Raw genomic sequence first — 25,890 nt, forward strand, 5'->3', positions numbered from 1 at the left:
CTCACGAACGCTCTTGTGGTTGAATGAACACAAATCCACACAGCCACGCCCCAAAATCTAGTGGAAAGCCTTTCCGGAAGAGTGTGGGATGTTGTATGAGAGCAAACGGGAATAAATCTGGAATGAGATGTTCAATAAGTATACATGAACGTGGTGTCCACAAACTTATAGCTGTATAGTGTAGGCTGATCTTCGCAAACAAAACTATATTTTTGTATTTGTTTAAACTTTCGATACACTTCATGGTGATGTAACTTGTACCTGTAGCTATAAATGCAAAAATATCACTCGCTACTTGCTCTGAATCGCACCACCTGCTGCACTACACTCATCAGCTAAGGGACTATCTGTTTGACGACAGAACAATTTTCACGAAACGCTTTTGCTTAATGCGCATTCATGCACGATAGATTAACTTTTCAAAATCATGAAAATGCAAGTTTGAGGAAAGACTGGTGTCAAGCTTGGTTCCTGCTGACTACACACACAGTCACCTCAGATTAAATAATATTTGTATAAATACACAGGTGATTATAGAAAATCGTGCGTGTTGATTGATCGAGAAATTCAGACTATTCCTCAATAATCACCTTGAGCGACTCGGCAAAATGGCGGCCGATCGCTTCGTCACCGTAAGTGAGGAAGAATTACAAACGATGAAAGAAAACGCTGTTCCTAAAAGCACTAAAGATGCTACGAAGTTTGGTCTAAAACTATTCAAAGGTAAGACGGAGTTGTAATTTATTTTATCGATTTCAAAACAGGGCGGCGCGGTGGTGTAGTGGTTAGTGCTGTCGCCTCACAGCAAGAAGGTCCTGGGTTCGAGCCCCATGGCCGGCGAGGGCCTTTCTGTGCGGAGTTTGCATGTTCTCCCCGTGTCCGCGTGGGTTTCCTCCGGGTGCTCCGGTTTCCCCCACAGTCCAAAGACATGCAGGTTAGGTTAACTGGTGACTCTAAATTGACCGTAGGTGTGAATGGTTGTCTGTGTCTATGTGTCAGCCCTGTGATGACCTGGCGACTTGTCCAGGGTGTACCCCGCCTTTCACCCGTAGTCAGCTGGGATAGGCTCCAGCTTGCCTGCGACCCTGTAGAACAGAATAAAGCGGCTAGAGATAATGAGATGAGATGAATCACCTGTGTATTAATACTAAAACAATTATCCAGCTCAGGCTCCACGAATATTGGTGATTATTGTCCATACAGGACACTTTTTCAATGGAATAAAAACATGTGTTCTATTCCCTTCTAGTAGGTTTCATTCCTTTGGTTTGATAGCATGTGATATTGTTAGCATATCGCTTACGTGTATTACGGTACGTCACTCTACCCAATGGAGAATGAGCGTTGAATATGGTTTACGGTATTGCATGGTTGTCAAGACAACATGACAACAATGTCACATGTCGATGATATGTAAAACATCCGCACTAGTGAGCGACAATGAAAATTTGTAAACAAGCATGGCCACCAGGCTTGCTTCGTTAAATACGGAAGATTTAAAGAGAATTTTGAAAGAGAAAGACGTGTTGAACACCCGAAAGGAATGTGTATGTATAATAATAATAATCTCATCTCATCTCATCTCATTATCTCTAGCCGCTTTATCCTTCTACAGGGTCGCAGGCAAGCTGGAGCCTATCCCAGCTGACTACGGGCGAAAGGCGGGGTACACCCTGGACAAGTCGCCAGGTCATCACAGGGCTGACACATAGACACAGACAACCATTCACACTCACATTCACACCTACGGTCAATTTAGAGTCACCAGTTAACCTAACCTGCATGTCTTTGGACTGTGGGGGAAACCGGAGCACCCGGAGGAAACCCACGCGGACACGGGGAGAACATGCAAACTCCACACAGGAAGGCCCTCGCCGGCCCCAGGACCCGAACCCAGGACCTTCTTGCTGTGAGGCGACAGCGCTAACCACTACACCACCGTGCCGCCTAATAATAATAATAATATTGGCTGGCTTTTACTTGTGGTATATCAGATATATTCCATTCAGCTACTTGTCTTCGACTCGTTCAATATCATACTAGCTGAAGGGAATATATCTGATATACCACGGAAAAAGCCAGCCAATATTATTTAAATAATAACCTTGACTTCGTCTCGGATATTATTCAGTGATATTATTCACCTTGCCTTCAGTGAATAACTGTTAAATGCTACTACTAAGATGGTCCTGGGTAAGACTTTAAACTGCATCTGATGGTGAGGCCCTGGCTCAGGAGTTCCAGGGTTCAGGGGAGAATGTCACTACCCCCTAGTCACCACTGTTCTGGGACACCCTTGGGCAAGGTGCACAACCCATAAACCTCCCAAGTCAGGGTTATGATACCTCTGCCACTGTGGTATAGGTTCTTGTTAGAATCAAGTGGATGGGGTGGGCCCCCGAGCAATGCTCACTGCCGCTGTTGTGGTCAGGACTTTAGGTCAAATGGATAGGGGTTAAGGCCCCCGACAAATGCCTAGTCCTGGGTGCGGCAGAGAATTACAGACGGCGCATTACGGCTGCAACCTTCATCTTTCCCGGCATCTTGACTATGTCTTGCCCTGGACTCAGAAAGTTGAAAGGCCAAGTTTGGTTCCGGTTTGTGCACCCGGTTCCATTTACACGCACATGCTGCTGCTCCTACTACTGCTAAGAAGAAGAAGAAGAAAGATGCTCGCTAGACCCGAACATCTTTTACAAGTCATGCTCATCGTTGAAACTTTGGCCAACACTACACTTTATTACTTTGAGGTTTCTGTGTAACCAAAACATGAGACTGGGCAATGCATTTGGGAGACTGGGGCCCAGTCAGCTAGCTACAATTTATGACTTGTCCACCCGTGGATTGTGGCGTATGACTGCTCCCAATACACACATTAACATTATACTCACAGATACATACCAAGATGCAGAAGTATAAATCAGGCCTAGACCTGTACTGACCATCGGAGTACCAAGGCTACGACAGATTTTCCATTTTAAAATAAAAGGCCATTTTTTTTTCCAATATGGCTTCCAACCAAACTCATCAATCACACATTACAAACATAAACAGCCTAAAACAGAAATCCCAACAGGCCAATCTCAATCCTCCATCCGCTCTTCCTCCTCTTTCTCCACCCCCCCCCCACACACTCTCACAGTGTCCTGAATCGTGATATATTTGAGTACATGAAGTACAGAACTCTTTGTCAGAGCCATATTGAGCTCCGTCTTATCTGTTTCAACACTGTGCTGTTATTATAAACACGGAAAAACAAATCTTAAACCATTTAGCGTGAGTACACCGTGATCTCTTATAGCTTTCAAAGGGAACACAGGACATACAGTGAGAACCTGGTCGTCCTGATACAGTACAGTGTGATGTAAAAAACCTGTTGGTGCGTACGAGAAACACTCTGATCCATGCCTCTGTGCTTGTTTCTTGTTTAGCGTCTCGGCGTGAGACGTTTCACTCTAGGTTAAAGAAGCTGAAGGAGATTTCACGCATGTGCAGTGCGGCGCCTCGTCCAGGCGCCATAAATCGCATGCATAATACTAGTCCACTCTATAAAAATGTCACCGGTACACCCCGCTCGCCCTGGGCTGACATTTCTATTCTACAGATGGAAAAATCATTTCAGTGCGGCACTGCTGACAGATGAGCTGGCACCCAGAGACATGATTTAAGATCCTTCTTTTCCTTTTGCCCTCTACTTTTGCTTACGCTGTTACTTTTAATACAGGACTTTTTTGCTTGCATTTGTTTCCTTTATTTCCCTCCCCCTCAACTCCCAGCCTCCTCCTCCTCCTCCTCTTCATAGCACGAGCCAATTTAAGAGCTACTGTAAATGTCTTCTCCTTAAAAGCTGCTGCAGAGCTAAGATCTTTTGCTGGCATGCTCTCGTCGAGCCGTGGCGTTTACAAGAACACGTCCTGCCAGTCATTTCTTTTCTTTTTTCTTTTTTTTCTTGCTTGCAGACGCACTTCGTCGCTTGATTTATCTGACCTCGATCTCACTACGAGGGCCGCTGTTGTGTTTCTTTCTTCTTTTTTTTTTTCCTTTCCAAAACTATGCATAATGCAGCTCAATCTCCATTACGATCAATCAATTACGGGTCACGATGGAGGGACGTGATGACCTTACGTCCAGTAGACGAGCCTGTCATTATCTCCAGAACAATTAAGCCCGTAATGCATGCATGCACAAAGAGGTTGCACATACACACAAGCGTGTTCTTCTCCTGTCCTTATTTCCTCATCCTGCCTTTCACACACACACACACACACACACACACACACACACACACACACTCCCACTGCTCTTTTTCACTCCCACAATAGCATTTCTAATTCTCGCTGTAATTGCATTCAGCATGAAGGTCAAAGTCCCATCACCTGGGCCGTGTAAGTTCAAGTCAGCATGTGATAAACATGCGTGGAACGCTAATTTCGCCGAACAAACAACACGAGGGTTCATAAACCTTGTATTTTGCCCTCAAAATGACTAACCTGTGCTCATTTCTGTTGGTTTTTTTTCAGACTTAGATTGAATGTGGAAGAAGGAACGTGGAGTAAAAAGTACCGCAGATATCATACATCAGAAAAAAAAATAGTACTCATCAAATATTTCTGCAACTCTTTCAAAATTTAATCAGTTTTGATTTTTTTTTTTTACCTCAGAAATAGCATCCGCTCGATGGAAAAAAAAAAAAAGTGCCTTGAGTGTTGAACCTACGGTACATCTATCCAAAAAAGAAAACAGCTTTTTGGATTTGGATGGATATCAGTTTCCAGTTTCACACACACACAAAAAAAACCCAAACTACAGACTTTAACACTATATATAAATACTATCATAAAAAACTGCTGTAGCCATCAAACCCCAGATATCACACAGAAAATAAACAGTATTCATTACATCCACTGTAAAAAAAAAAGCTAACAGAGTTATTTAAGGTTATTATGCCTCCGCCACCTTAAAGTGCCATTCCACCATTGGATGTATTCTTTGGCATAAAATACAATATATTTTGACAACATCTATAAACGGTATCACTAGATAGAGAAATCTTTTAGCTTCAAAATGATATATCAAACATAATTTTTTGACAACGACAAGTATATTAATTTTGCGACCAAAGTCACCTACCCTTTTAATTTCCGCGCGTGATGTCATCGGCAGGTTCCCCTTCTTGTGTACCACGTGACGTGTGACGTGGCACATATTATCAGCAATGGCGGATAGAACGCGATAAAAATCTCATCTCATCTCATTATCTGTAGCCGCTTTATCCTGTTCTACAGGGTCGCAGGCAAGCTGGAGCCTATCCCAGCTGACTACGGGCGAAAGGCGGGGTACACCCTGGACAAGTCGCCAGGTCATCACAGGGCTGACACATAGACACACAACCATTCACACTCACATTCACACCTACGCTCAATTTAGAGTCACCAGTTAACCTAACCTGCATGTCTTTGGACTGTGGGGGAAACCGGAGCACCCGGAGGAAACCCACGCGGACACGGGGAGAACATGCAAACTCCGCACAGAAAGGCCCTCGCCGGCCACGGGGCTCGAACCCGGACCTTCTTGCTGTGAGGCGACAGCGCTAACCACTACACCACCGTGCCGCCCCGCGATAAAAATAATACCAATAAATCTAGCTAATACCAATAAATCTAGCTAACTGAAAGATTAACTCAAAATTTTTCGCAATTTTTTTGGCCCCCATATACGAGGAGAAATGACTCTCTCACTTTGGGGGTTTCCTGGTCTAAAAATAGACCGACACGTGGTACACAAGAAGGGGAACCTGCCGATGACATCACGTTTCACTACCGTGCGGAAATTAAAAGGGTAGGTGACTTTGGTCGCAAAATTAATATACTTGTCGTTGTCAAAAAATTATGTTTGATATATCATTTTGAAGCTAAAAGATTTCTCTGTCTAGTCATGTTGTCATATATTGTATTTTATGCCAAAGAATACATCCAATGGTGGAATGGCACTTTAAAGTGCAGGAGGCATTATGTTTTCGGGTTGTCCGTCTGTCCGTGCGTCCATGCGTGCGTCTGTCCGTCCCGAAACCTTGTAAACACAATATCTCAAAAGCTAATGAAAGGAATTTCACCAAACTTTCACCATTTGTGCGCTTTGGGACAAACATGACCTGATTAGATTTTGAGATCAAAAGGTCTAAGGTCAAGGTCACTGTGAGGTCACATGTCTGTCCGAAAACCTTGTGAACACAATATCTCCAAGGCAAATGAAAGGAATTTCACCAAACTTTCACCATTTGTGCATTTGGGGACAAACATGAACTGATTAGATTTTGAGGTTAAAAGGTCACAGGTCAAGATTACTGTGAGGTGAAATGTCCATCCCCAAATCACAACTTAATAAGGTGTGTAGTCTACCAGGCGGAGGCATCCCCATCGACGCCGTTGGCGTCGAGTTCTATCTAGTTTTCTTTTTTAATAGTGATTGCATCTTTTCTTTCTTCGCTTTTAACACCGTCTAAGAAACGTTAAAAAACACTCTATGTAGCAACAGCATGTCATAGAAACTATAGCAGCTATTATGCTAGTACAGTTAGCAAACATTTCTGCAACTCCTTCAGATGTTTGTCACTTTCTTTAGTTAGATTTGATTTTCGACATCCTCTGTAATGTTTTGGGATAGTTATGGGTTCTTTGCCTTACACTGTCACAAAAAAAAGAGGACAAAACTGCTAGTTGTTGTTCTAGCTATGCTATGCTATGCTACGCTATGCTATGCTATAACTGCGACTCGGCCTTGACCGCCCACATCCACCATGACACACAGAGAAAAAGCTCAAGATAACCTTTATGATATCGTGAAACTTTCTCTCAGAATATGATGTTTGTGTTTTAAAATAGGTATGGGTAAACTACACTTTCAGATTTGTACTTTCTTCATGAATTCTCTGTGATTGGGAAACAACTTTGGTGTCGTGTTCTTGACACAGAGAAAGGGATTATGGGTAATTGCTCATATCTGTGCAAAAAACAAGCCAACACTTCATCCCACACTTACTATATATTGATATAAGTCGGTTATATCGACCAATTAATCAGAGCACACTTCACTCATTAATCATTAGTATACCCCCGCTCTGTTATACCTCCGCTCCGAAGGAGGGGAGGGCGGGGTGTACTGGTTTACCACTGTCCATCCGTCCGGCCGTATCTCCATCCGTCCAAAACACCCTTTTTCTCAACAACCACAAATCATAGCCACTTGGTACTTGGTAGCAAACTTCAGCTTGGGGTTCTATACTATGTATACCGTTTTCAGGTCTGTCGCACATTGACTTCCTGTTTACTGACTGAATGTATTTACGAAACATATAGGGTGGATTTACAAAAATTTTGCCACATTTTTCTCAGCAACTACAAATCACAACTGCTTGAGATTTAGTACTGAGCTTCGGCTTGGGGTTCTATACCGTGCATACCGTTTTCAGGTCTGTCCCACATCGACTTCCTGTTTACCGACTGAATGTATTTATGAAACATATAGCGTGGATTTACAAAATTTTCATAACATTTTTCTCAGCAATTACAAGTCATAAATGCTTGATATTTGGTACCGAGCTTCAGCTTGGGGTTCTATACCATGTATACCGTTTTCAGGTCTGTCACACATTGAGTTCCTGTTTACTGATTGAATGTATTTACGAAACATATAGCGTGGATTTACAAAATTTTCATAACATTTTTCTCAGCAATTACAAGTCATAAATGCTTGATATTTGGTACCGAGCTTCAGCTTGGGGTTCTATACCATGTATACCGTTTTCAGGTCTGTCACACATTGAGTTCCTGTTTACTGATTGAATGTATTTACGAAACATATAGCGTGGATTTACAAAATTTTCATAACATTTTTCTCAGCAATTACAAGTCATAAATGCTTGATATTTGGTACCGAGCTTCAGCTTGGGGTTCTATACCATGTATACCGTTTTCAGGTCTGTCACACATTGAGTTCCTGTTTACTGATTGAATGTATTTACGAAACATATAGGGTGGATTTTGACGCTATTTCAAAATGACAGTTTACCAGAATGCTATCTGAAATCCCTGGGGAGAGACACTGCTCTTTACTTACTTGTTTCAGGGTTCATTATTTGTTGAAGTCAACATTCATAATAAGTGTCCTATTCCTTCAATTGCTTGCATTCTGATATAAGCGAGAGCGGCGGGGGGATACGTAAGTGAGTAGTAGCTCACAGTTGATCTTGTTTATAAAATGTCTAAAGACATTTAACATATAAAAGTCATGAAAGCATCATCAGTACCACTGAGTTCTTTCTTAACCAACACCAAATCTCTACTGGAAGAGTCGCAACTCATCTACACAACCAAACAGCACCATCTACAAACACCTGAACTAATAACTCTGTGACCTGTTAACCTTTAACCCCTGACCTATTGGCATTTACTTCAGCTCCAGCTCCATTCTGAGTGGAAATGTAAAGAAGATAATCAAGTCTCAGCGGCAAAAATCTATACGAAATCCATACTCCGTTATTATCATGATAATCAGCGTTTAACACTGTGATAATTCTCGCTACTAGTTTAATTCATAATGACTTGATTTTTAAGAATCGGCAAGAAATGTCATCACAATACTCGATACTGAATCACGGTAGTTTTGCACAGTGTAAATACGTACAGTATGTTTTCATTTAAAGTTTGGAACACATTTACCCAGAGCCAGTTTCATCATAATCATCGTAATAATCAGTTATTTGTTAAACTGAGCAATAATGAAGGTATAAAATCCTAATGATGCTCACAATACTCTGAAAAGTGTATCATGGTAAGATTCGGACATTTTCACAATTATTCACAAAATATGATGTTTAGTTTTGCTGAACTGTCATATCTGCAAAAAAATTAACAAATTTATCAAGAAAATGGAGATGAAATACTATAAGTCAATTGTTACAGTAAATACCACTAGTGTTATAAATCATACGGTGCTTACAATATTCTGAAAAGTCTACCATGTTGATATACTGTATTATTCCATCCACATTTGCTGGATATGAGCAATCATGCGCTCTGATTGGCTACTCTACTACTAGAATATCAGCTCATATACCATGAGTAGAGAAAAACAAAATGGCAGCGCATGTTGCTGAATCAACCAAGGATGAAATAAAAACTCTACTTGAAAACAAAACCCTGTCCCGACTTTTCTGAAATGTGTTGCTGACATCAAATTCCAAATAAGCGCATATTTTTCAAAAAACAATAACATTTCTCAGTTTCAACACTTGATATGTTGTCTTTGTACTATTTTTAATGAACTATAGGGTTTTCATGATTTGCAAATTATCGCATTCTGTTTTTATTTACAGTTTACACAGCGTCCCAACATTTTTGGAATTGGGGTTGTATGTATTCTATCTGCGTTCACTGGATATGAGCAATCGCACACTCTGATTGGCTACTCTACCACTAGGATATCAGCTCATATACCATGAGTAGAGAAAAACAAAATGGCAGCGCATGTTGCTGAATCAACCAAGGGCGAAATAAAAACTCTATTTGAAAACAAAACCCCAAAAAATGCAAAAAAGAAAAGCAACAAAATATGGAAAGTATTTGATCGTAAGAATGTATATTTTTTAAAATTTTCAAGAATTATTATTATTGCATTTTTCACAAATTGCTCCTGTCATTTCACCGGTTTGTTGACATTCTAAGCGGAAATGATTTTGTCAGACGTTTTGTATGAAGTTTTTGTTTATCGAATTTGCAAAAAATAAAAATGCTCTGTTTCTCAAAATCCAGTGAATGTGGATAGAATAAAACAGTTATTCTACTCAATCTCGTCGTACATGGATTATAGCCGACTCGGTGCTACGCGCCTCGTCGGCTATCAGCTCATGTACGACTCGATTTTGTGGAATAACTGTTAAATATCAACGCCATGAAGAGGAATAAGAATATTCTTAGTCAATAAGCAAGAATAAGAAGGGGAAATTAGTTAGCTATTATTAACTCTTATTCATCTCATCTCATCTCATCATCTCTAGCCGCTTTATCCTTCTACAGGGTCGCAGGCAAGCTGGAGCCTATCCCAGCTGACTATGGGCGAAAGGCGGGGTACACCCTGGACAAGTCGCCAGGTCATCACAGGGCTGACACATAGACACAGACAACCATTCACACTCACATTCACACCTACGGTCAATTTAGAGTCACCAGTTAACCTAACCTGCATGTCTTTGGACTGTGGGGGAAACCGGAGCACCCGGAGGAAACCCACGCAGACACGGGGAGAACATGCAAACTCCACACAGAAAGGCCCTCGCTGGCCACAGGGCTCGAACCCAGGACCTTCTTGCTGTGAGGCGACAGCGCTAACCACTACACCACCGTGCCACCCAACTCTTATTCACTCCAGTGAAAAAATTACATTTCTAAATTTGACGAAATGAGATCCAGTTGAGACAGAAAAGTCTATCATCTTAACATATAGCACTATCATGACACCTTGAGACATTTTCACAATTTGCCAAATTTGGTGATTAAAAAAAAAATAGCAAAAAAAAAGTCTGTTACAATCAGTTACTTGTTCCAGGCCTCACCGTGTGTATTGGTATATACTAATCAGCAGCATAATGGATAAAATCCTGCAGATACAAATCACGAGCTTCAGTTAATGTTCACAATGTTCAAACATCAGAATGGGAAAAATTGTGATCTCAAAGTGTGATTTCCTTTCACTGTGGCGTGGGTGTTGGTTTGAGCCAGATGGACTGGTTTATTTGAGTATTTCAGAAACTGCTGATCTCCTGGGGTTTCACACACAACAGCCTCTCGAGTTTACACAGACAGAATGGTGCCAAAACCAAAAAACATCAAGTGACTGAGCGACAGTTCTGTGGGTGGAAACGAACGCCACGTTGATAAGAGAGGTCAGAGGGAAATGGCCAGATTGGTTCGACCTTTTTTTGCCAGGAAGGATATAGTAACTCATACACTACTGTTCAAAAGTTTGGGGTCACTCTGAAATGTCCTTATTTTTGAAAGAAAAGCACTGTTCTTTTCAGTGAAGATCACTTTAAACTAATCAGAAATCCACTCTATACATTGCTAATGTGGTAAATGACTATTCTAGCTGCAAATGTCTGGTTTTTGGTGCAATATCTCCATAGGTGTATAGAGGCCCATTTCCAGCAACTCTCACTCCAGTGTTCTAATGGTACAATGTGTTTGCTCATTGCCTCAGAAGGCTAATGGATGATTAGAAAACCCTTGTACAATCATGTTAGCACAGCTGAAAACAGTTGAGCTCTTTAGAGAAGCTATAAAACTGACCTTCCTTTGAGCAGATTGAGTTTCTGGAGGATCACATTTGTGGGGTCGATTAAATGCTCAAAATGGCCAGAAAAAATGTCTTGACTATATTTTCTATTCATTTTACAACTTATGGTGGGAAATAAAAGTGTGACTTTTCATGGAAAACACAAAATTGTCTGGGTGACCCCAAACTTTTGAACGGTAGTGTATATAATCACTCTTTACAACTGTGGTGAGCAGAAAAGCATCTCAGCATGCAACAGCAGAAGAACACATTGGGTTCCACTCCTGCAGCCTCCTGATTCACAGGAATCTTAGAATCAAGAGCAAGTTCCTATTAAAGTAGCCGGTGAGTGTATAACTCATCTCATCTCATTATCTCTAGCCGCTTTATCCTGTTCTACAGGATCGCAGGCAAGCTGGAGCCTATCCCAGCTGACTACGGGCGAAAGGCGGGGTACACCCTGGACAAGTCGCCGGGTCATCACAGGGCTGACACATAGACACAGACAACCATTCACATTCACACCTACGCTCAATTTAGAGTCACCAGTTAACCTAACCTGCATGTCTTTGGACTGTGGGGGAAACCGGAGCACCCGGAGGAAACCCACGCGGACACGGGGAGAGCATGCAAACTCCGCACAGAAAGGCCCTCGCCGGCCCCGGGGCTCGAACCCGGACCTTCTTGCTGTGAGGCGACAGCGCTAACCACTACACCACCGTGCCACCTTTGAGTGTATAACTGCATTATATAAATGCGATATTTAACAGTTATTCCACAAAATCAAGTCATACATGAGCTGATAGCTATAATCCATGTACGACGAAATTGAGTGAAATAACTGCTTTATTCTCTGCACATTCACTGGATTTTGAGAAACAGAGCATTTTTTTATTTTTTACAAATATGATAAATAAAATAATATCCGCTTAGAATGTAAACAAACTGGCGAAATGACAGGAGCAATTCTCGAAAAATGTGATAATAATAATAATAATAATAATAATAATAATAATAATTCTTGAAAAATAAAAAAAAGAATATGTTCTTACCATCAGATACTTTTATTCCATATTTTGTTGCTTTTTTTTGTATGTTTTGAGGTTTTGTTTTCGAGTAGAGTTTTCATTTCATCTTCGGTTGGTTCAGCAACATGATCCGCCATTTTGTTTGTCTCTACTCACTGTATATGAGCTGATATCCTAGCAATCGAGTAGCCAATCAGAGTGTGCGACTGCTCATATCCAGTGAATATGGACAGAATGATAAATATTGCTTTATACACATCCTTGACTTATCCAGTTCTTTCTCTTTCTTATTTTCTTTACTGTCCGCTTGGTTTACGCGATATCTTAGCTAACCTTTTCGCATGAATGAATGAAGGCAACGGTAGCCAGAGAGCTACGGTAGTTATGTATGAGAAAACATCTGTAATTAGGTACAAAGTGCCAATGTGCGCGTGTATGTGTGGAAGCTTTTACCGCAAAAACAAACCATTTTACAAAATCAGGGAAATTCCTACTTATCATATTCATCTCAAATCATAACCCAGTCAGTAATAGTCAAGTTATAAATCCTAACAATGTCCACAATACTCAGAAAATTGTATTATGTTAATGCAGTACAACATGAATCATATCATCATATTATCATTTTATCATATCATATTTCCCAGCCATAATTTGATTTATTACTTAATAAACAAGTTTAAAATGACATTCATACACGGTATTCCATTTACAAGACAGATAATTTAATGATTAGGTTTGAATACGTATTTTCAGACATGACTTGTGTTCCAGCAGCTCACTGAGAACACCTTTCAGTTATGTAGCTGCATTAAAGCAAGACTAAATGGAGTAGTATCCCTAACACAGGATCAATAACTCCATCAATGATCGCAGCTTTGACCACTCATTGACCTACTCCCTCTGCTTAAATGGAGTAAATAATACGGCAACACTTTCCATGAGTCAGGTGTCCGGAATGCATTATAAGTGCATTTGTAAGGATGCATGATAATACATGAAAGAAGCCTCTATAACTGTACATATATGCTCATAAAGACATCCATAAAATGCTATAACAGCACGGCATAGGGCACAAAGTGACATAATGAATTATAATACATCTAGTTACTAGTAAGAGCGCTACTATGAACCGACGTTCATCATACTCATACACTTCAATGCTGCTCTTCCGCTGAAGAACGAAGCTTCATAGCACCATGTGACATAATGCATATATTTTATAAATCAGTGCCATAAAGCTTTATGTCAAATCGTATGTTCATTCACAAACTCCGAGCTCTCAGCACGCCTCCACTCTAACCTGACATAAGCCTCTATAACTGTCTGCATTAATGTATGTTCATTAATTCAGACATGAAGTGTTATATGGACAGTTATAATAGTCTCAGGCTTCATACCACAAACTGTCATATCATAACATAATGCATTATAAAGCATATTTAACCTGTTCTTAGAGTTACTGACAGGAGCACTGTGATGCTATAATGCTTTATAACAACTGTTCTGTTCATTCACGTAGTGCTTTATATAGACTCCGAGCTCGAAGCATACCTCTACTCTAACCTGATCTAAGCTCCTACAACAGCACACAAATCTTTACACACACCACACACACGCTGTCATGACGGCATACCATATTATAAAGCACAAAGTGTCATAACGCATTATAAAGCATATTTGATCTGTTCTGTTCTATATTACCATTAACAAATGTCATGTTCGTTCACATAATACTTATAGACACTCAGCTCAAAGCACGCCACTTTGACTTGACATAACCTTCTATAACTGTCCATAAAATGGTATAACCACACAGTATCAGGCTTCAATGCTTTCGATCAACGAAGCTCACCGAGCCAATCGCGCACTTGAGATTGATATTTAATAATGAATGATTTATGCTTCACTTCCAGTGAAAATAAATGACATGAACGACCAAAGCATTTGTTATACAGCATTATAAGAATGTTTTAGTATAGTAGCAGGTCTAATGTCTTATGTTATGTTATGTTATGTTATGTTATGTTATGTTATATATTATATTACATTGTGCTATGAAGCTTTATAGCACTGGTCTGCCAGGAACAAGTACCGGTACAGTAGGTGCATTATAATAACATTGCATTATGTCACAGCCCTTACAAATAGAGTACAGTATTATGAGATTAAAACATTTTATGATTTTTTTTTTTAATTTATCCCAAGCCTGAGGAAGCATTATGTAGGAATGGTTTATATATATTTTTGAAAATGTATATATTTATGAATGCATTAAGACTGATTCATTAAAAAAAAAAAGTGATGCCAGGAAATAATAATAATAATAATAATAATAATAATAATAATAATAATAATAAAGCGACCTCTTGTCTTGTGTGCCATGAATGCTGTCTGGATTTCATGCCATCTGTGTGTGTGTGTGTGTGTGTGTGTGCGCATCACACTCCTGTCACATCTACAGCCCAAATCTGCTCTCAGACACTGGATTACACGCACAGTAACGCACAGTAGAACCCCAAAGAACCGCACCAGAGACAGAAAATACCATGAGGTTCGATGCCCAGGCTCAGTGGCATTCAGGAGGTTGTTGTTTATCTGCCCCGCAGACGCGCGAGCGCAGCCTGTATGGCGCATTGGGCGCTTGGGCTGTGCGTGGAGGCGCGCGCGCTGCACATCCATCCATCCATCCATCCATTCATTCATCCACCCATCTGGAGCTCTAATCCAGACCCCACTTCTCCACCCGTCAGCTCCGTACCTGCTCACTCGCATGGCTTTCCATGCCATGCCATCATCTCTCCACTGCGTCTTGTCTTTCTTTCCTTCTTTCTTTCCTTCTTTCTTTCTTATGCGCGTCCCCGCCACCGCCGCGTCCACGTCGCAGCTTCTTCTTCTTCTTCTTCTCCTTCTTCTCCTTCTTCTTAATTCTCCTTATTCTTATTCTTCTATTTATTATTATTATTATTATTATTATTATTATTATTATTATTATTATTATTATTCCTCTTCTTCTTCTTCTTCTTCTTCTTCTTCTTCTTTCTTCCTTTGTTCAGATTAAAGTGATAAAATCTCAGTCCAACCCGATTTTCTCCAGCAGTCCTGCGATGGATCGAGTGGGATCGGTGATCCCAGGCATCCCACTGCCACACACACACACACACACACACACACACACAGGCTCCACTCCTCCTGTACGCGGCGCAGCCGGCAGTCTTAAAGCGACAGTAGGGCTGTTTGTGCTGCTCAGGTTCCTCTGGGTGAGAAGATGAGATATGAGATATGAGATGAGGAGACAGGTTTGAGGATTTAAGAGAAACAAGAGGTCCGGCACTTCCTTCCTGGCTTCCTTACGCAAGCGTGTGTTTGTCTTATCAGGAAAAGCTGGCACAAATTCAGCATTATTGTGACAAAATGTTGTCCGAGTCAACAAATTTCAAGCATCAGGCCTGATTGTGAACATCAGGAACAGAAACCGGGTCTTGTACTATGACATAATCGAAGAACAGCGATATGAGAAGAAGGAGAAGAAGAAGGCTTTACTGATCACAAGTGCACTCAAGCACAGACTCAATTGTGACAAATTATTGTGACAAAATTTTGTCCGAGACAACAAATTTCAGGGTGGCACGGTGGTGTAGTGGTTAGCGCTGTCGCCTCACGGCAAGAAGGTCCGGGTTCGAGCCCCATGGCCGGCGAGGGCCTTTCTGTGTGGAGTTTGCATGTTGTCCATGTGGGTGTGCTTCGGTTTCCCCCACAGTCCAAAGACATGCAGGTTAGGTTAACTCAGACCTGGGCATTTTACGGCCCGCGGGCCGCATCCGGCGTAAGGTCTCATCTCATTATCTGTAGCCGCTTTATTCTACAGGGTCGCAGGCAAGCTGGAGCCTATCCCAGCTGACTACGGGCGAAAGGCGGGGTACACCCTGGACAAGTCGCCAGGTAATCACAGGGCTGACACATAGACACACACAACCATTCACACTCACATTCACACCTACGGTCAATTTAGAGTCACCAGTTAACCTAACCTGCATGTCTTTGGACTGTGGGGGAAACCGGAGCACCCGGAGGAAACCCACGCGGACACGGGGAGAACATGCAAACTCCGCACAGAAAGGCCCTCGCCGGCCACGGGGCTCGAACCCGGACCTTCTTGCTGTGAGGCGACAGCGCTAACCACTACACCACCGTGCCGCCCCCGCATAAGGTTAATTAGAAATTACAAAATAAAGGTATTTTCTAATTTTACCTCATGCATGGACTGAACGTGCGTTGCTTTTATTTTGAAGTTGTGTTCAACAAAAACGCAATGCGTGCGACATGAACATGACATGAAATCCCACGAAACCTAATCCCACGATAACTACTTCCGTAATTTGTCCAGACCAACCACAAACTTGTACGTCATCCTTCAAACAGTCCAGCCAATCACATAGTGTGACATCACCAGCAGGCGCCGGAGCCCGAGACGATCTGTAGATCTGATACCTACACCGAATCGACGTTGTTGCGAGCAGATCACAAGAAGACTTTAGTCCCCAAAATGTCCGCAAAAAGAAGAAAGGTAGATGCCAAATGCAGGGCTTTCAACAAAACATGGACTGCTAAGTATTTATTTACTGAAGTCAGAGATGAAGCCGTGTGTTTAGTTTGCGGAGAGCAGATCGCAGTGTTCAAAGACTACAATTTGAGTCGGCATTACCAAATGAAAAACACCAAATGAGGTGATTAGACTACAAATGTGGGCATCATTATTATAATATGATGTATCTTGCTTGATATTTGGAGTAGAAAGACAATATTGTGATGTCTTTATTGTGTTTTGGGGTGAATGTGACTGAAAAAATGGTACAAACGCTCACATTTTGTTAACCATTGTTTTGGGGAATTTGATTGAATAAATGACATTTTTTGTAAGGCAACCTCGTTTTTTCCATACTCTTACCAGTCTTAGCAGCTTGTAAAAACAATGTTATTTACTGCTTTATATAAAGAAATACAATTAACATTATGCAGAATTTAGTTCAGCCTTTTGGTCCGGCCCTCCACAAAATTTTCTGTTTTTCATGTGGCCCCATGGAAAAAATAATTGCCCACCCCTGGGTTAACTGGTGACTCTAAATTGACCGTAGGTGTGAATGTGAGTGTGAATGGTTGTCTGTGTCTATTGCCGCTTTTCCACTACCAACGCGGCTGAGTCGGGCTGAGCCGTGCGGTGCTGAGTTGGGCTGAGTGGGGCTGTTGGAGTTGCATTTCGACTACAACCGCGCTGAACCGTGCTGGCTGGAAGTGGGTGGACACATTGGGTGGAGTTAGCGAAAGTGGGTGGACGTCAGGTGATGTCGTTATGCGGCGCAAACAGTGACATCAGTGACCTTTTAAGCGGTAGTCTCACAACCCGGAGAGTAAACAATAAACATGGAGGACATGGAGTCGTTAGTGTTGCTGGTCTTGGTGCTGTGGCTTGTTGTCACCGACAACGCCAACAGATACTGGCAAGAGCGTATAGATGAGGCAAGGCGCATAAGGCTTCATAATTCTCGTAATTCGTAATTCTCCTTCTTCCGGGTTTACGGTGTTTACAGATCCCAGCGTGCTCGCGGGGCGTGTGTGGGCATGTGAGGACACTCCTCCTCACCAATCAGTGCACAGGGGAGTGTCTCCTCACGCCCCCAGCCTCACTCAGCTCGGTTTGGCTCGCTTCAGCCCCACTCCAAAACCGTGCAAGTTTTGGGGGCTGAGCAGGGCTGAAGCGAGCTGAGTCGTGCTGTTCTTAGATAGTCGAAACGCGAGCCGTGTCGGGCTGAAGTGAGCTGAAGCGAGCTGAAGTGAGCTGAAAAAGGGTAGTGGAAAAGGGCCATATGTGTCAGCCCTGTGATGACCTGGCGACTTGTCCAGGGTGTACCCCGCCTTTCGCCCGTAGTCAGCTGGGATAGGCTCCAGCTTGCCTGCGACCCTGTAGAACAGGATAAAGCGGCTAGAGATAATGAGATGAGATGAATGAACAACAAATTTCAAGCATCAGGCCTGATTGTGAACATCAGGAACAACAACCGGGTCTTGTACGGCATGGTGGTGTAGTGGTTAGCACGGTCGCCTCACAGCAAGAAGGTTCTGGGTTTGAACCCAGTGGCCGGTGAGGGCCTTTCTGTGTAAGACATGCGGTTAGGTTAATATGGGATGGCCTTGAGCGAGGCACCTAACTCCCAACTGCTCCCTGGGCGCTGTTAGCGTGGCTGCCCACTGCTCTGGGTATGTATGTGTGTGTGTGCTCATTGCTTGCGTGTGTGTTCACTGCTTCAGATGGGTTAAATACAGAGAGGAAATTTCACAAGTGTGTGATGAATAAAGTTGTGCTTTCTTTCTTTTTTTCTTTCTTTGTACTATGGCATGATTGAAGTACAGTGATATGAGAAGAAGAAGGCTTTACTGATCACAAGTACATTCAGGCACAGACTCAAGCTGACACAAATTCAGCGTGATTGTGACAAAATTTTGTCCGAGTCAACAAATTTCAAGCATCAGGCCTGACTGTGAACATCAGGAACAGCAACCGGGTCTTATACTATGACATAATCGAAGTACAGCAATATGAGAAGAAGAAGAAGAAGAAGAAGAAGAAGAAGAAGGCTTTACTGATCACATGTACACTCAACCACAGACTCAAGCACAGTGAAATTCCTCCTATGTGTTTAACCCATCTGAAGCAGTCAACACACACAAGTGAGCAACGATTGCACACACACATACCCAGAGCAGTGGGCAGCTATGCTACAGCGCCCAGGAGGTAGTTCAGGGTTTGGTGCTTTGCTCAAGAGCACTTTAGCAATGATACAGAGAGAGAGGAAAGTGCTGTTCATTCGCTCAAACCCCCTCATATTTTTCTTGGGAATCGAACCAGCGACCCTTTGGGCTCAAGCCTGCTTCTTTAACCTTCATGGCTGACCCGATGGTGCCTGGACCACCCTATGACACCCCGACGAAAATCTAGCATGTCAGAATGTTTGTATTTTCTCACCTAGTTTGAAAACAAGGCAGCATGGTTGTGTAGTAGTTAGCACTGTCACCTCATAGCAAGAAGGTTCTGGGTTCGAACCTCATGGCGGATGGGGGGGGGGGCTTTCTGTGTGGAGTTTGCATGTTCTCCTGGTGTTTGTGTGGGTTTCCTCAAGGTAGAGAGTCCAAAGACATGTGGTTTGGTTAACTGGCTACTCTAAATTGCCCATGTGTGTGAATAGTTGAGAGGAGAAATAATAATAATAATAATAATAATAATAATACAGTAGAAGGCAACAGGAAACCACTACTGTAATTCTTTCCTAGAACCTTCTATGGCTGGAGCTATGTCACTGCAGTTATACGCCAGAGAGAGTTTGAACACTCCTACATGTTCCTCGATAGCCATGACTGACAAGTTCTTGACCCTCCTCCCCGACGGCATACAAGAACGATGATTGGTCGAGGTCAAACTTGTTGTCGTGCTGCCAGTCTCCTGACAAAGACACAACAACAATTTATGACATTATGATTGCTGAATCTCAAACAATGACCATCATGAAAGACGTATCATGTAGCCTGATCCCGGGATTGGCTACTACCCTTATAAGAGCCTTCCAATGATGTAATTATTGACATAATGCAGCTAATCAAAGGAGAACTAAAGGCAATTTTTTTTTATTATCAAAATTCTATTTCTCATTTTATTAAATATAGGAATGCATTTTTGAGAGCTATTTTGTCGCTGCTATAGCAAGTTATGAGTGTTTGAAATATGCTCTGTAATATATCAGTCCATATGTCAAAGCAATGGCCGTAAACGAGATTTGTTGAGACCTGTACGAGACATCGTAGGACGGAAGTAAAACGTACAGCGGAAATCAAAGTGACCGACATCTGCCAACGTTGTCAAAAGACACGCGTGCCCTCCTTCGAATGCTGACGTAATCAAGCCAGAAGATTTCCCTGTGTCCGAAATCACTCCCTACTCACTATATAGGGCACTATGTAGTGAGGACGCCATTTTGTAGTGCTGTCCGAAACCTTAGTGAGGATTATGTGGGAAATGCGCTCAGTATAATATGGATTTATCACAAAATTACATGCGTGTATTTATTATTTTGAAAACCCACCAGCCACCTGATCTGGCACATTTTAATTGTGCCACAGTAATGACGTACTGTAAATACCAGCGTGACGGACTCGTCCTTATCCTGTCGTCTTTCCGACTCTTCTCTACTCGACGTTGGTTTGAAGTCGTATGGAATAATCTCCATCACTGATGAAGCTGGCAAACCTCGAAATTAATTTAAATCAGAATGATATGGCGATCTGGCTGCTGTGTAAACAGTTTTCAAAATGGCGGCGCTGACACTTCATGTTTGAAGTCTCGCACAAGTCTCGTGAAGATCGCGCGGATAAGCGACGCCTGCCGTGGACCAAACGAACCACATTCAACATGGCTAAAAACCGAAAAGGCCGATAAGTGTAATATAATATGCTAATACGAGTCACGATATAAGGTTAATAAAACCGAAAACGCAATTGAATAAAACGTTAATTAATAAATAAAGCAAGTTTAAAAATGACTTCAGTTCCCCTTTAACACTATTCTACACCAAACCATAACATCAACACCTAAACCTCAGTAGCCAAAAGGAAGCCATTTGGCCCTTTAAGATAAAAACTGCTGGTTATTTCAACCCCCCCCCCCCCCCCCCCCCCCCCCACACACACACACACACAAACACACACACACATCATTTCTGAAATCTGTGAATCTACAGTCCATATCATGTATCACCGACAAAATCAATGCGATTACGACAGTTTATTCACTTATCTATTTAATATTTATGCTGTAATCATTAATTATATCAACAGATACATTGCATTCCATTTTTAATTCTATAATGGGATCAAAAATCTAAAAATGTCTAAAAATTGTTTTGAAAATAACTCTGATTACTGATGTACTGTGTACCATACATCCGTATGCACTTGTATGCAGTTGTTATTATCTCATCTCATCTCATCTCATCTCATTATCTCTAGCCGCTTTACCCTGTTCTACAGGGTCGCAGGCAAGCTGGATCCTATCCCAGCTGACTACGGGCGAAAGGCGGGGTACACCCTGGACAAGTCGCCAGGTCATCACAGGGCTGACACATAGACACAGACAACCATTCACACTCACATTCACACCTACGCTCAATTTAGAGTCACCAGTTAACCTAAGGGCCTCTGCATGCTCTTGCGACAAGACTTTCGCAGATAGCTTTTCGCAGACAGTTGTAATTTATCGTTGAGCGGGGAGTAATAGGCGTGTGCGATGTTATTCACCGCCACAACGCAAGGGGGCGCGAAGTCGCGAAATCGCTAGGAGTAGTTGGTGGGTGTGGTTAGTGGAGTGTTTATCCTCCGGTTACTTATAATGACTAGAACTGGAGTCGTGTAGATGTACGTACTTCCTCACTTCCTCGATCAACCGCTCTTCGTGCTGCTCCATCTTCGCTCGTGTTTTTAAAAATGGCGGTCGTGAAAGCAAACCAAACCGGGAAAGTAGGGAAGCGAAAGTGCGTGTACAGCGGATGTAGAGTGGACCAATCAGAGCCCTCTTGTCTGCGACGCTGTCTGCGAGGCTTCTGCGGTGGTCACAATTTTTGGGAGGTGCGCGCAGAGCGTATGCGAAGGTGGGGGGGGGTACGCAGACACCATCTGCGACGCCGTCTGCGAGGACTGGGTTGTCAGCATAAATTGGCCTTAACCTGCATGTCTTTGGACTGTGGTGGAAACCGGAGCACCCAGAGGAAACCCACGCGGACACGGGGAGAACATGCAAACTCCGCACAGAAAGGCCCTCGCCGGCCACGGGGCTTGAACCCGGACCTTCTTGCTGTGAGGCGACAGCGCTAACCACTACACCACCGTGCTGCCCAGTTGTTATTATGATGCATATTATTTTGTTATTATAGTTATTTATTGAATTTGTTGAATTTCCTGGTCACTTACATTTAATGGTTTAACAAAGATTATGAGGAAAAATAAACAAGTCTAAAAGATGTCAGCTTGAAACAAACTAATTTTAATAACACAAGCAAAAGTACTGTTAACAATGCCTAGAATTTAACACAGCGTACATGGTTTGGGTTGTGTGTGTGGAAAGGGGGTTGTATTTGTAGTGTTGTTGTACTCAAGTCTGGTCTCAAGACCACTTTTTGAAGGTTTCAGTCTTGTCTCAGAATCGACCGCACTTTTACTCGGTCTTGTTTCGGTCTCAGACATAAAGGACTCGGGATTTTATTTCAAGACCAGTCAAGACCACAACTGTGGGGATTTCACTAAATTACCTGTGCATTGTCTGATTTATTGATTAACACTGTTACTGTGATTGGATGTAAAATTTCCTGCTTCAAATGCGACCAATAACGTGACTCGCTGCTAATTTTAAATTTTCCTTCCTGTTAATAGCGGTCACCCCTCCCCCACCCTTTTACACACACTGCTCTTATTCTGGTCTTGACTCGGTCTCGCCCTGCCTTGGTCTTGGTCTTCACTTGATATCAAACCCTCAAAGTTTTAGTCTTATCTCAGTTTTGAAGCACTCTGGTATCGGTCATGACTTGGTATTGGTTTAGATGGTCTTGACTACAACACTAGTATCTGATATTTAATTTCTAGGTCATAAGGTGGTCCAGGTATATTCTGTTTTATTCTCTCCACATTCACTGGATATGAGCAATCGTGCGCTCTGATTGGCTACTCTATTACTAGGATATCAGCTCATATACCATGAGTAGAGAAAAACAAAATGGCAGAGCGTGTTGCTGAACCAACCGAGGATGAAATAAAAACTCTACTCGAAAAAAAAAAAGCCACTTCGTCAAAAGGTACTAAATGTGTGCACAGGATGTTCAGTATCAGAAGATAAGTAAAAGAGTCCTAGGATGACCACAGAGCAGTCTTGATGGTTACAGCAGCAGCTCTTACAGTGGTGCTTGAAAGTTTGTGAACCCTTTTGAATTTTCTATATTTCTGCATAAATATGACCTAAAACATCATCAGATTTTCACACAAGTCCTAAAAGTAGACAAAGAGAACCCAGTTAAACAAATGAGACAAAAATATGACACTTGGTCATTTATTTATTGAGGAAAATGATCCAATATTACATATCTGTGAAAAGTATGTGAAACTTTGCTTTCAGTATCTGGTGTGACCCTCTTGTGCAGCAATAACTGCAACTAAACATTTGCAGTAACTGTTGATCAGTCCTGCACACCGGCTTGGAGGAATTTTAGCCCATTCCTCCGTACAGAACAGCTTCAACTCTGGGATGTTGGTGGGTTTCCTCACATGAACTGCTCGCTTCAGGTCCTTCCACAACATTTCGATTGGATTAAGGTCAGGACTTTGACTTGGCCATTCCAAAACATTAACTTTCTCCTTCTTTAACCATTCTTTGGTAGAACGACTTGTGTGCTTAGGGTCGTTGTCTTGCTGCATGACCCACCTTCTCTTGAGATTCAGTTCATGGACAGATGTCCTGACATTTTCCTTTAGAATTTGCTGGTATAATTCAGAATTCATTGTCACATTAATGATGGCAAGCCGTCCTGGCCCAGATGCAGCAAAACAGGGCCAAACCATGATAGTACCACCACCATGTTTCACAGATGGGATAAGGTTCTTATGCTGGAATGCAGTCTTTTCTTTTCTCCAAACATAACACTTCTCATTTAAACCAAAACGTTCTATTTTGGTCTCATCTGTCCACAAAACATTTTTCCGATAGCCTTCTGGCTTGTCCACGTGATCTTTAGCAAACTCCAGACGAGCAGCAATGTTCTTTTTAGAGAGCAGTAGCTTTCTCCTTGCAACCCTGCCATGCACACCATTGTTGTTCAGTGTTCTCCTGATGGTGGACTCATGAACATAAACATTAGCCAATGTGAGAGAGGCCTTCAGTTGCTTAAAAGTTACCCTGGGTTCCATTGTGACCTTGCCAACTATTACACACCTTGCTCTTGGAGTGATCTTTGTTGGTCGACCACTCCTGGGGAGCGTAACAATGGCCTTGAATTTCCTCCATGTGTACACAATCTGTCTGACTGTGGATTGATGGAGTCCAAACTCTTTAGAGATGGTTTTGTAACCTTTCCCAGCCTGATGAGCATCAACAACGCTTTTTCTGAGGTCCTCAGAAATCTCCTTTGTTTGTGCCATGATACACTTCCACAAACATGTGTTGTGAAGATCAGACTTTGATAGATCCCTGTTCTTTAAATAAAACAGAGTGCCCACTCACACCCGATTGTCATCCCATTGATTGAAAACACCTGACTCTAATTTCACCTTCAAATTAACTGCTAATCCTAGAGGTTCACGTACTTTTGCCACTCACAGATATGTAATATTGGATCATTTTCCTCAATAAATAAATGACCAAGTATAATATTTTTGTCTCATTTGTTTAACTGGGTTCTCTTGTTCTACTTTTAGGACTTGTGTGAAAATCTGATGATGTTTTAGGTCATATTTATGCAGAAATATAGACAATTCTAAAGAGTTCACAAAATTACAAGCACCACTGTGGGTACGAATCGACAGTACCCAGGTGAGATTATCCACTAATGCAAATTTAGACTTGCATATAAACTGTTTTTTTTTTTTTTTGGTTGGTTGGTTGGTTGGTTGGTTTTGTTGTTGTTGTTTTGGAAGTGCAGATTTTTGAGATGTCCATGTTGGACTGTTGACATCAGCAGAAAGTGAGCCACAAGTACAAAATTCCATGAAGCTTAAAAAAAAAGGGGGAAAAGTCAAAGTTTTTATGTCTGAGATATTTACCTTCATATTTGAGTCCAAAGGTGACATCCTGGTTAGCACTTCCCCTCAGCCCATATCCTTGTTTATACCTGTCTTCCCAGGGAGCCTAAGCCCTTCCTGCTCCATATTAAAGCTCAAACGAAAGCAGCGGGATTAAAGGTCAGTGTCTCCTGGCAGTCCGACTGTTTTCCTTCATAATCATCAGGTGCTGAGGCCAAAGTCTGCTTTGTGTCAGTCTGTTGTATGACACAGGGCAGCGGTCAGGGCTGAACTACTCTTTGAACGGTTAAATGTTTATTTTTGGTGTTATATTTGAGGAAAAGGTTGTAACTTGACCGTTTGAAGGTGGTAGTCGTTTATTCAGGTGATTTGGGATTAAAATGGGAAAAAAGCTGGGTAGTGGATATATTATTACATGAATATAATTAAAATCGTTTATGGAATGTTGTACTGTCTATACAGACAAAATAACAACCCAAACATAGTGTTTTATTAATGTGTTGAGCCATGATGTGCTCCCAGAACAGCTTCAACGCACCTTTTCATCAATTCTACTCATCTCTAGAACTTTATAGTGATGATTTATACCATTTTTCATCCCTTCAGTGAACCCTCGTGCCATGTGGGTGGGGGCGGAGTCATCCTCAAAGAGACCACACCCATCAGATTAGAAATGATTCCTGTATAAGATAAAGGTGATCAGTCAGAA

General features: G+C 42.0%; 1 protein-coding gene across 1 annotated transcript in view; it reads right to left on the reverse strand.

Annotated features, from left to right (window-relative positions):
• The window catches only part of nrip1a (nuclear receptor interacting protein 1a), a 111,069-nt gene extending 95,573 nt beyond the window's left edge, over window positions 1–15,496 (reverse strand). Inside the window, exon 1 of the mRNA XM_060898200.1 lies at window positions 15,118–15,496. The gene's annotated coding sequence lies outside the window, so the exon portion shown is untranslated. The remainder of the gene's footprint in view (window positions 1–15,117) is intronic.
• Window positions 15,497–25,890: the final 10,394 nt, after the last annotated feature.

Source organism: Neoarius graeffei, chromosome 17, assembly GCF_027579695.1.
Source record: "Neoarius graeffei isolate fNeoGra1 chromosome 17, fNeoGra1.pri, whole genome shotgun sequence".
NCBI classification, from domain to species: domain Eukaryota; kingdom Metazoa; phylum Chordata; class Actinopteri; order Siluriformes; family Ariidae; genus Neoarius; species Neoarius graeffei.